Source organism: Vigna umbellata, chromosome 5 (assembly GCF_029865625.1).
Source record: "Vigna umbellata cultivar VRB3 chromosome 5, Vumbellata_1.0, whole genome shotgun sequence".
NCBI lineage: Eukaryota > Viridiplantae > Streptophyta > Magnoliopsida > Fabales > Fabaceae > Vigna > Vigna umbellata.
The window spans coordinates 13,061,992-13,071,982 of record NC_142169.1 but is presented as its reverse complement, the minus strand read 5'-3'; positions in this window follow the sequence as shown (position 1 = coordinate 13,071,982).

The following is a 9,991-nucleotide window of genomic DNA, read 5'->3' as shown; positions in this document are numbered from 1 at the left end:
CTAGCTGACAGAACTACAAAGCTTGAGGAGACTCTCCAACAGTCTATGCAAGCAACTCTCTCTAATAAAAAAAGCCCTGAACCTTCTATAAGGAATCTGGAGATGCAGGTTGGTCAAATAGCAAAGAAGTTGGAAGAGATACCTATCAAAAGTTTCGGGGATAATACTGAAATTAACCCCAAGGAAGAATGCAAGGTTATTGTGAGCATGAAATATGAGAGGAAGAAAGAGAAAGAAGTAGAGAGAAAAGAAAAAGTTGAGTTAAAAGAGAGAAGAAAAAGAAGAGTGAAAAATTGAGGTTGAGAGAAAAGAAAAAAGAAAAATTTGTGAGAGAAGGAAGAAAAGAAAAATAATAGAGTGAGAGAAAAACAGAAAAAAATGAGAAAAATCTTCATCACCCTGAAGAGTGCTCTAAAAAAGAAAAAGAGATGCAATTAGGGTGCTTTGAAGAAATTTTCAGAAAATTGGGGATTAGAATTGCTGTGATTGAAGCACTGCAACAAATTCCTGCAAAAGGCATTTCCTCCAAAGAAATATCTAGATGAGGATAGAATTGAGGTACAGGGAGAGTGCAGTGTGATCTTGCAAAAGGCAGTTCCTCCAAAGGGTAAAGATCCAGGAAGTTTCACCATTTCTTACACTATCAGGAGCCATAAAATAGGGAAAGCCTTAATTGATTTAGGGTCCAGTATCAATTTGATGCCCTTATCTATTCTTGAAAAGATTGGTGGTCTTGAAGTCCAACCTGCAAAGATGACTCTATTTATGGTAGATGGATCCACCAAAAAGCCCTATGGTGTGGTGGAAGATGTGATGGTTCAAACTGACAACCTCAAATTCTTGGTGGACTTTGTAGTAATGGAGATGGAGGAAGATTTGGAGATTCCTATTATTCTTGGAAGGCCATTCATGAAGACGACCAAGGTGAACATTAATGTGTATGATGGAACTATAGCACTCAAAGACCAAGAAGAAGAGGTGATTTTCAATGTCTTCAATGTTGAGTAACAAATCCAGGTGAAGAAGACTAGTCTCAAAGCTGCATGTGGAGATGCATCAGAGGTTAGGACTAAAGCTGCAAAGCCAGGAAAGAAAGGTAAAAAGTGTTTTTTGTCCCAAGTAAAGGAAGAAGAAAAACACAACAAAGGAGAAAGTGTTCATCAAGACTTCCTGGAGAATCATGAAGAACTTAGACCAGGATTTCCAGTGAGATTCTTCAAAAAGTTGTGGATTATGAAAGAACTCGGGACTGATGCACTGATAGAGATTGAATCTCCAATTTCCAAAAAAATACAAAAGGTGAACAGGAAGCTACTGAAGAGCAGTTGGTGTGGAGAAAGAAAAGATGACACCAAGATAAAAGATGTGACATGAGCTTATTGGGTCAAGCTAGTGACGTTAAAGAAGCGCTTGTTGGGAGGCAACCCAGTGTTTACAGACTTTTATTTTGTTTATTTTTGTTGTTTGGATTTTTGTCATTTGAATTTTGTTTCTGTTTATTTTGTGTTTGTTTGATTCTAGTGTGTTTAGTCTGAAATAACTAAATGTTTGAGGGGTGGAGAGAGATTAATTGTTTGGTTTGAGTGTTGTTTTGTGAGCTAGGGAAAAGAAATTGGAAACTTCAAAGTTGAATATGAGAATCCAAGGCCAGGAATACCCAAAACAAGCCAAAAAGCTAAGGGTGAATAGTCTCGCTTGCCGCTTGAGCGCCCCTTTAGGGGCGCCCGAGCGGTGCGACTACAAAGTGGGTTTTAAGTGACGGCACAAGTGGGATTTCATCCTACTTCTTCTTTTCACGCCTTAGGGTTTCGCCCAAGCTCTCTCTCTCTCAGATTTCCTCCACTCTAGCCTCCCTAAACACTTCACCTAAGTTCTCTAATCACTTTTCCCCTATCCCTCCACAAATAAACCTCTTTCTCACCATTTTTTGCACAATTCAATCATTCAAGTTTGGGGTTTTGGTGTGTGTGGCTGCTAAGAGTGTAGATTTCTACAAATTGTTTGAGCTTTATCCACTAATTTCTTGCCTCCAACCAAGTAAGTCATGCAATCTAGTGTTCTAAAAACTTTGATTTTTGAAGAATGTTGATGAAAAAGTTTGATTTTTGATGATTGGCACTGTCTATCCATGATTTACCACTGTTTGGACTGATTAAATTGTGCTAATTGTGGTTTGCACTGAGTTGAAACTGATTTAGAAAGTGAAAACTCAAGCGCCCCTTGAGGGGCGCCCGAGCGGTAAGCAGTAGTGCCAGTTCTTCTGGTCTGTTCTGTTTTTGGTTGTTTGGTTATGTGCAGGTAGTGCTGAGGGATCTCTGTTTAGCCCTCAGCCTGAATGACAAGAGTTTGTTGATTTTTTTTTTACTAATGCTTGATGATTTTTGTGCTTGTTTTGTGAATCTTTATATGCAAGAATTGCCTCCTCTTTAGGTAAAAGGATCATACCCTTGGTACCAAAGACAAGGGAACCAAGAGGAAGGAGAACGAGCAGTTCTACTCAAACAACTTCAAAACTCCTGCTCATGAGAGATACTTCCCAGATGTGGAAGGAAGGAGATTGTTGATGGATAGAAAGGTGGGCAACATACCATCCTTGGCTCCTCAATTTGAAAGGGAGCTAAACAACAGAGAATGGGGCCACTTGGAAATCTACCCCTCTCCCGCCAATGTTGACATCACCAAAGAGTTATAAATGCAAAAGCATTGGGGAGAGAGGATGAGATGTACATTAGGTACGTAAGGGGTAAGAGGGTTGCCTTTGATGCTCACACAATTAACTACTTTCTTGGTATAGATGGAGAGGAGAAGCAATGTCAGTTTGCCACGTCCATGCTGGAAGGAGTTGACTATGAGGATGTGGAGCAGACTTTATGTGTTCCTAGAGGGCACTTTCAGAGGAACAGGTCTAGGGCACCCATCCACATCATTAGACCCCATCTGACACCTCTGGCAAAGTATTGGATGGCATTTTCTCATGCCAACATTCAACCATGCTCCCATGTGTCAAACACTGTCCAGAGGTCCATCTTCCTCTACTGTGTTCTTAGGGTCGTCAACATTAATATTGGGCAAGTTATAGCCGATGAGATCCAAAGTTGTGCCCGTGGTGCAACCAGCAAGGCACCCCTGGGACATCCCTCCTTGATCACCCATCTTTGTGAGGTTGTTGGTATTGATGTTTCTAGGCCACCACTAGAGCCTCCAAGAAAGGAGTTGGACGTAGCTTACTTCACACACTACTATGCAGTGGATGAGGTCACTCCTTTCCAGATGCGCGACATGTACTTTTCTTTACTGGATTCTACACTGTTTCCTTATACAGGGGCGAGCAAGAGTTGTTGAGGACAATGATATCCACATTCCTTGAGAGACAATTCATATCTTAGGATGACTTTGCAGCCTGAGTGGCATGGCCCGCTGACCCAACACATGAGGGTGGTAGAGCTTAAGTAGCTGAAGCTTTAGCGCTGGATGAGAATGCTGCGGATGAGGATGATGATGCTGAGGAGGATGAGGACTCTGATGATGTGTGATGAGTTGTAATGGTGATGAACAAATTTTCAATCCCAAAAAACAGAGTCAAAAACTTGTTAACCCTCGACAAGTATAACCAAATCGTATCAAGTAATAAACCTGGTACGACCAAGTATCATTCTCTCGAAGGACTCATGGCCTACACAGTTATGTGATTTATTGATTAATTAAGACTTGTGAAAAAATTGTTGTAAGTTTCAAATGCAAAAGACTGAAAAGTAAATATGTATGCATGTGATGATCAATGGGCAAGAAGAAACAAAACACGTGAATTGAAATATATGGATCAATATGTTGTTGGGGTTTATCAATTTCATCCTATCCACTCTCTTGTATTTAGGAATTCATCATTCTTTTCATTAATTTTAATGCCACTTTCTAAATCACTTTAAACCCGATGTCTCGGCGAAGAAAGCTTATCCTTAATTATGAGTTCATACAATTCCTAGCATCCCTAATAATTAATTCTGAAGCACAGAAGCTTAAAGGCAACCAACTATCATACTCCAATGCCTAGGTTGGTAATATACTTTTGGGAGAGATTCCCCATATCTAGATTTCCCGTATGTGTCCATATCGAAAAAACTAATAATCATGACATCAAATGAGTTAAACAATGCATGCTTTGTGAAAAGAGGAAAAACCCTAACTATTAATGAAAGAAATCATGTATCATAAAAATGATCTTGAAGAACAAATTCTATACAAGAGAGTTTCTAAGGATTTACATTGATTCCCCAACAACAAAATAAGTTTAGTTCTCCATCGTCATGGATGAACTAGATGAACAATGGAATGAAAGAATGGAAGAGATAGAAAAACCCGAGAAAGAGAAGATGAGAGTCGTCACCATCTCCAATTCTACCCCCAAGGAGTGAAAAGTGTGTTTCTGCTTCGTCCCAGCCAAAGATACAAACCCTAGAACGACCTAAAGCTTATATACTATTCTAAAAAATACAGAAAAGTAGGCCCAAGACCAGAAAAGGGTTGCTCAGTGGTAAATACCGCTCAGCTGTAGTAGCATGTGATCATTTCTTCCCCTCAATGGCATTTCTCCCCTCAACGGTGCCAACAGGTCTTTGAGAGTGCCGCTCAACGGTAATTTACGCTGAGCGGTACTTGCGGTTTCTCTTCTTTTGCAGTTTTTGTGTCCTTTTCTGATTCCATCTCTATCCCTTTTCACTTCTTTCATCAATTTCATCTCAAAACCTGCAAAAACAAGGAAATCAAGCACAAAACCTATTCAACTCTCTTATTTCAAACAATTCAACAAAATCATGAGTTCAAGCTAATTTCTAAGTCATAAAGGTTGTAATTAAAGTCAATTTTAAGTATAAAAATAACAGTTTTTCAACTGTTATCAACTAGGCATATACTGATGGATGCCACCTTTGTTATAGACCAAGATTTTTGTTATTTTTCTGTTTTTATTACTTTAATTGTTAAACTTTATTTTGTTTATGTTTTCATTGTTTTCTTTCTAATAATTTGTTTTGTTATTTGTTAGCCCTCGACAAGTGTAACCGAATCGTATCAAGTAATAATAAAATGGTAAGACCAAGTATGGTTTCCCAAAGGACTCACAGCCTAAATAGTTATGTGATTTGATGATTAAATTAGACTTGTGAACGAATTCTTGTAGGTTTAAATGCAAATACTGAAAATTAAATATGAATGCATGTGTTGATCAATTGGATCGAAAGAAGCAAAGGTGATCGATATAAATTATGGAATGATGATGTTGTTGGGGTTTTCAATTCATCCTATCCACTCTCATGTATTCAAGAATTCATCTTTTTTCATTAATGTTAATGTCACTTTCTAATTTACCTTAAACTCGATGTCTCGATGAAGAAAGCCTACTCCTAAACACTAGTTTACAATGTCTTGTCTCCCTAGCAATTATTCATGCATTACATTCGCACAAAGCTTAAAGGCAACCAATCCTCCTATCCCTATGTCTAGGCAATATTACCCTTGGAAAGATTTCTTCAATTCTAGATTTACTCATATGTGTCCATACAAATAACATCAATAATCATGCAATTGAATGAGTTAAACAATTCAATGAAAGAAAACATATAGAATAAAGAACCAATTCAATACATGAGAGTTTCAAAGGATTACATTGATTCCCCAACAACAATGAAGGTTTAGTTCACCATAATCATGGTGAAACTAGATGAAAAATAATGAAAGAATGAAAGATAGAACCCTAGAAATTGAAGAGTGGAGCTTTAGCATCCAAAATCCTTCTCCAAGGGGTGAATAAAGTGTGATTTTGCTTTGTTCTGGCCAAAGATCCTAACCCTAATTTGGCTAAAACCTTATATAGCCTTCTAAAAATTACTGAAAAGTGACCCAAGGCCCAATAAAATGGTTGATGGAATCCTGCCTGATGTGTTTTCTCAGTGTTCTCTTTTTGTAGTTTTCACATTTTATTGTGCACGTATTTTAACATGTAAGGAGCATGGGTTACTATAAATACCCAGCTCCTCTCTTGTATTGGCACTTTTGAGATTGATGAGAATTGAATTTTCTGAAATCAGAAATTATTCTCTCTTGAAAGTCAGGCTAGAGTCCAAGAGACCTCCTCTAGCCACCTTCCAAGCACACTCTCTCACTTCCATTTTAATTCCATGGTGCTTCTCTCTCATCACACAACATCACCATTGCTCCAATCCGCTTCAGTGGTGTCAGCGCTCCTTACCCACGCGTCCTCCTTTCTCTCGCGCAAAGCCTCGCCACACCTTCCTTTCATTGCCACCTCCTTCATTTTCATTTAATCTCTCGCGCATCAAAGAGAGGATTCTTCATTTGCGCATCACATTTCTATTCACCGAACCACACTCCTTCGCGTCCCTTGCTTATCACAGCCTCGCGAGATTCCATTTCTCGTTTCAACCCCAACTTGCTCCTTAAGGTAATCTCGCTACAAACCCTAGCTTCAATCATCTCATCTCCAGATCTCTGCTTCCTCTCTATTTTTCGAGCTTCTAAGCCTAAAACACCTCTTCCTTAGGTTTACTTCGATTTCACCGATTGAAACAATATTTTCCACATTTTTCCACCGATCAAACCTTATTTCTTCTGTTCATACTTCTTTCCCACCGTCCAATCATTTGTTTCCACCGATTAATTGGTTCCTTTTATGTTTTTCCCCTTTTCTAGGGTTCCATCAGTTAGTTTAGGGTTGTTGGTCCGATTAGAGCTCAATTTTAGTTTTCCTTCGAGTCAATCTTCGATCTCGTGTTCTCATCATCATTTTCATCATTCCGTTGCGTCTTTCTTCGTCGAGGAAGCTTCGAGGAGTCTGCATCGCGCCTTCAGCCACTTCTCGGAGCAGCTCTTCCATCAATGGCGCTCAACGGTAAGTGTTGTTCTTCTATTTGACGCTCAACTGCAGTTTTGCCCCTCAACGTTGACTGCGGAATGATGAGAGGGTCGCACCTCCCAACAAAAGTTGTGCATAAAAGAATGCAGTATAGACTAGGAAGTGACTCCTAGGTCGTCTCTCAAGAACCAAATTGGGTTTAGTCTCAGATCTAAACACGTAGTGGGGGGGATTTTGAAAGATTTTTGGGTTCTAATGTGGGAAAAATTTAATTAAACTAGGAATGAAATAAATCCGAATTAGAATTGAACACAACCGAATAGAATTAAAATACATGAAAATATTAAATTGAACACTGTAACATTTAATTATCTAAACACAATTCAAGCTATTCAAGTGCACACTTAAACTAGAACATTAAATGCACAGTGTTGTAAGCTAAACACAAAACAAATAATTCATCACAAGTGTGACAAGTAAACACGTAAATAACTAATTCAATTAAGCCTTAAAGTGAAATTTCTTCTGGATCATTTTTTTTTTCTGAGGTGATTAAAGTAGTACATCACTAAGAAAGACAAACAACAAAGGAAAGCAATTTAAAATTCATCCACATGCTGCAGGAGCTATTAAAAGGAATAAAAAAGTATTACTCCCCTCTTAAAACCGTGACACCTACTACCATTATGTTATCTCCCTTCAATGCTTCCAACCGTAACCTCTTCACTTCTTCCTTCAAAGAAAAAATACAAATTTCCACCTCTGCACCGTGCACCCACTTTTCCTCTCCAAAGTTGATTTTCTTCTTCCAACATTAACCACTTATTCATCAAAGAAAAAGCATACAAGGTATCTCAAGGTGCTGGACGGATAGTGCACTCCATTCTCCAAGAGAACAATTGATGAGCTTTCTTCCTCCATGAGTGCCGAATGAAGAGTTACATTCAACGTTGGTTTCAAAAAAAAATGAAAATGCTTTCAACATATCTTAAAGTAATTCACGAGAGAAGAAAAGAAAATGAACCCATGCATCTCCAGCTAGCTATATATTAACGTGTGGTGCTTCCAAAAATCAAAAGCCAAGAACCAAAATTACACCCACCATGCAGCACTCAAGTAATGAAACATTTGCTTTACTTTCTAAAAGAAATAGCTTAATGGAAGATACCATCCAAACCATGACATTCCACGGGTTCCACTAAATTAAAATGCACTTTTCATTCAATGAAATTTAAACAACCATTACTCATGAATCCATCATCAAACAACACAAAAGATATGAAATAGAATACTTGGATAGTAAAACAAAAGTGAAATGATTCAAATTGCTTCAACCTCTAACAGCAAAACACATTGCATCCAGAAGGTGGGAGAGAGAGACTTGGGTTCCCACCAACTTTCACCTAATCACTTCTCACTCCATTAAAGCAAAAGAAATTCAGGCACGTTCCTTCCAGCAAAATAATCACCGCAGTATCACATTCCCGTGCACACCACTTACGCATGCTACTACCAAATTAACTCTCCAAGCCAAAATAAATCAGCTCCTTGCTCTTCCGTCATGAACCAACACCACTGCTGCATCCAGCTCAACCATTCTCCATTCTCTCCTCACTACCCTCACCTGCAAAACAGTGTTCAAAGGCCAAGAGAAAATAAAACAGTAACCAGTGGCGGAAAACAGAGAAGAGTGGCAGCTGGAGCCATCCTATACTACTTCTCCCCCTCCCTGGCGGCTCTCCTTTCTATCGGTGGTTCCCCTCACATTCAGCCCTCTGCGTGCCCTTCAAGTTAGCCGCTGGACCTAGCACACCCGAGCTCTTGGAAGCGTGAAGCCCGCATGGAGCATTACCATCCGCACATCCTCTCCAAGCCCAAATGATTGCACCCTTCTTCATTGTGGCCGTGACAGTTCAGCCCCAAAAATGTGGCAGCCCACTTCTTCCAATTGCAGCACTTTTTTTTATGGGCCGTGATATTCTCATTTCTTCAAACTTGCTGGATGGGAGCTGCTTGGATGCTGGACCTGCTGCACATGTGTTGCTGCTTCTCCTTGCTTTATTTCCTTACCGCTCGTTCGTTCTTAAAGCAAAGAAAAAGGAGGTTCTCCAATTCCAGCTCATCACCGTGCAACCTCTTCCTTCCACGTGGCCCCCCTCCATTGGTGTCCTTTACTTCACTAAAACAGATCCACCTTCTCCACTGGACGGTGCTTGCTGGAATCAAGCTCCAAAGGTGCATAAACCAAGTTCTGGAAAAATGAAAGCCACTTCCTCTGCTGGACCGTGAATGTGGCTGCTTTCTTTTTTTTTTCTTTGCTATCCAATAAAGCCAAGCTATTGTATGCCTTGTTTAAGAGTGTTGGAAGGTCTTAGCATCGTCCAATGATCAATTCCAGCCACCACAATTACTAAACAGCAAGCAAACAATGCAAACAGATTAGAAATCACTCAAACAGTAATCACTGGACTGACATATGAGAGTAAAATAAATACTGGGAACAGCACAGAACGAATTTGAACAAAGTAAAAACTATACGTTAAAATAGACATCTAGACGAAACTATGAAAAAAAAATTGCATGGAAAACGGATAAGAATTGAACTCAAACGAAGACACACAAGTTGACACAACATTCACGCAGCAGCCAGCGAAAATAAAAAATGGCTAAGATGCATTGGCTCAATTGCCATTTCTCATTTAGCTTTCAAATGTCCCAAAAAGTTATCCAAAATTTTCCCGTAATTAATAATGCAAAATAATAAGCTCAGATAATTCAAATTAGTTAAAATAAGAATTTCCGATCAAATTAAGCACAATTAGGAAAAACAGGAAAATACCGGACGTTTAAGCATAATTCCCCGACTAATTCTAGCACATTAAACTAAGTGAAGTGAGGAAAATATTGGTTCATCAAAATAGACCACACTTAGTCTTTTGCACTCCTGGGCAAAATCAAGATGCAAATCAAGGAGTAGTTCAGAGGACATCCAGGGAAATGACACAACTCAGCAAACACAAAACAAAGACTAACAATGACAGAAACAGAATTACACAGTTCTCAAGGAATCTAGACCAAGAAAGGAAGTAGACAATATCCAACACAGAATCGATCAGAGAAAGC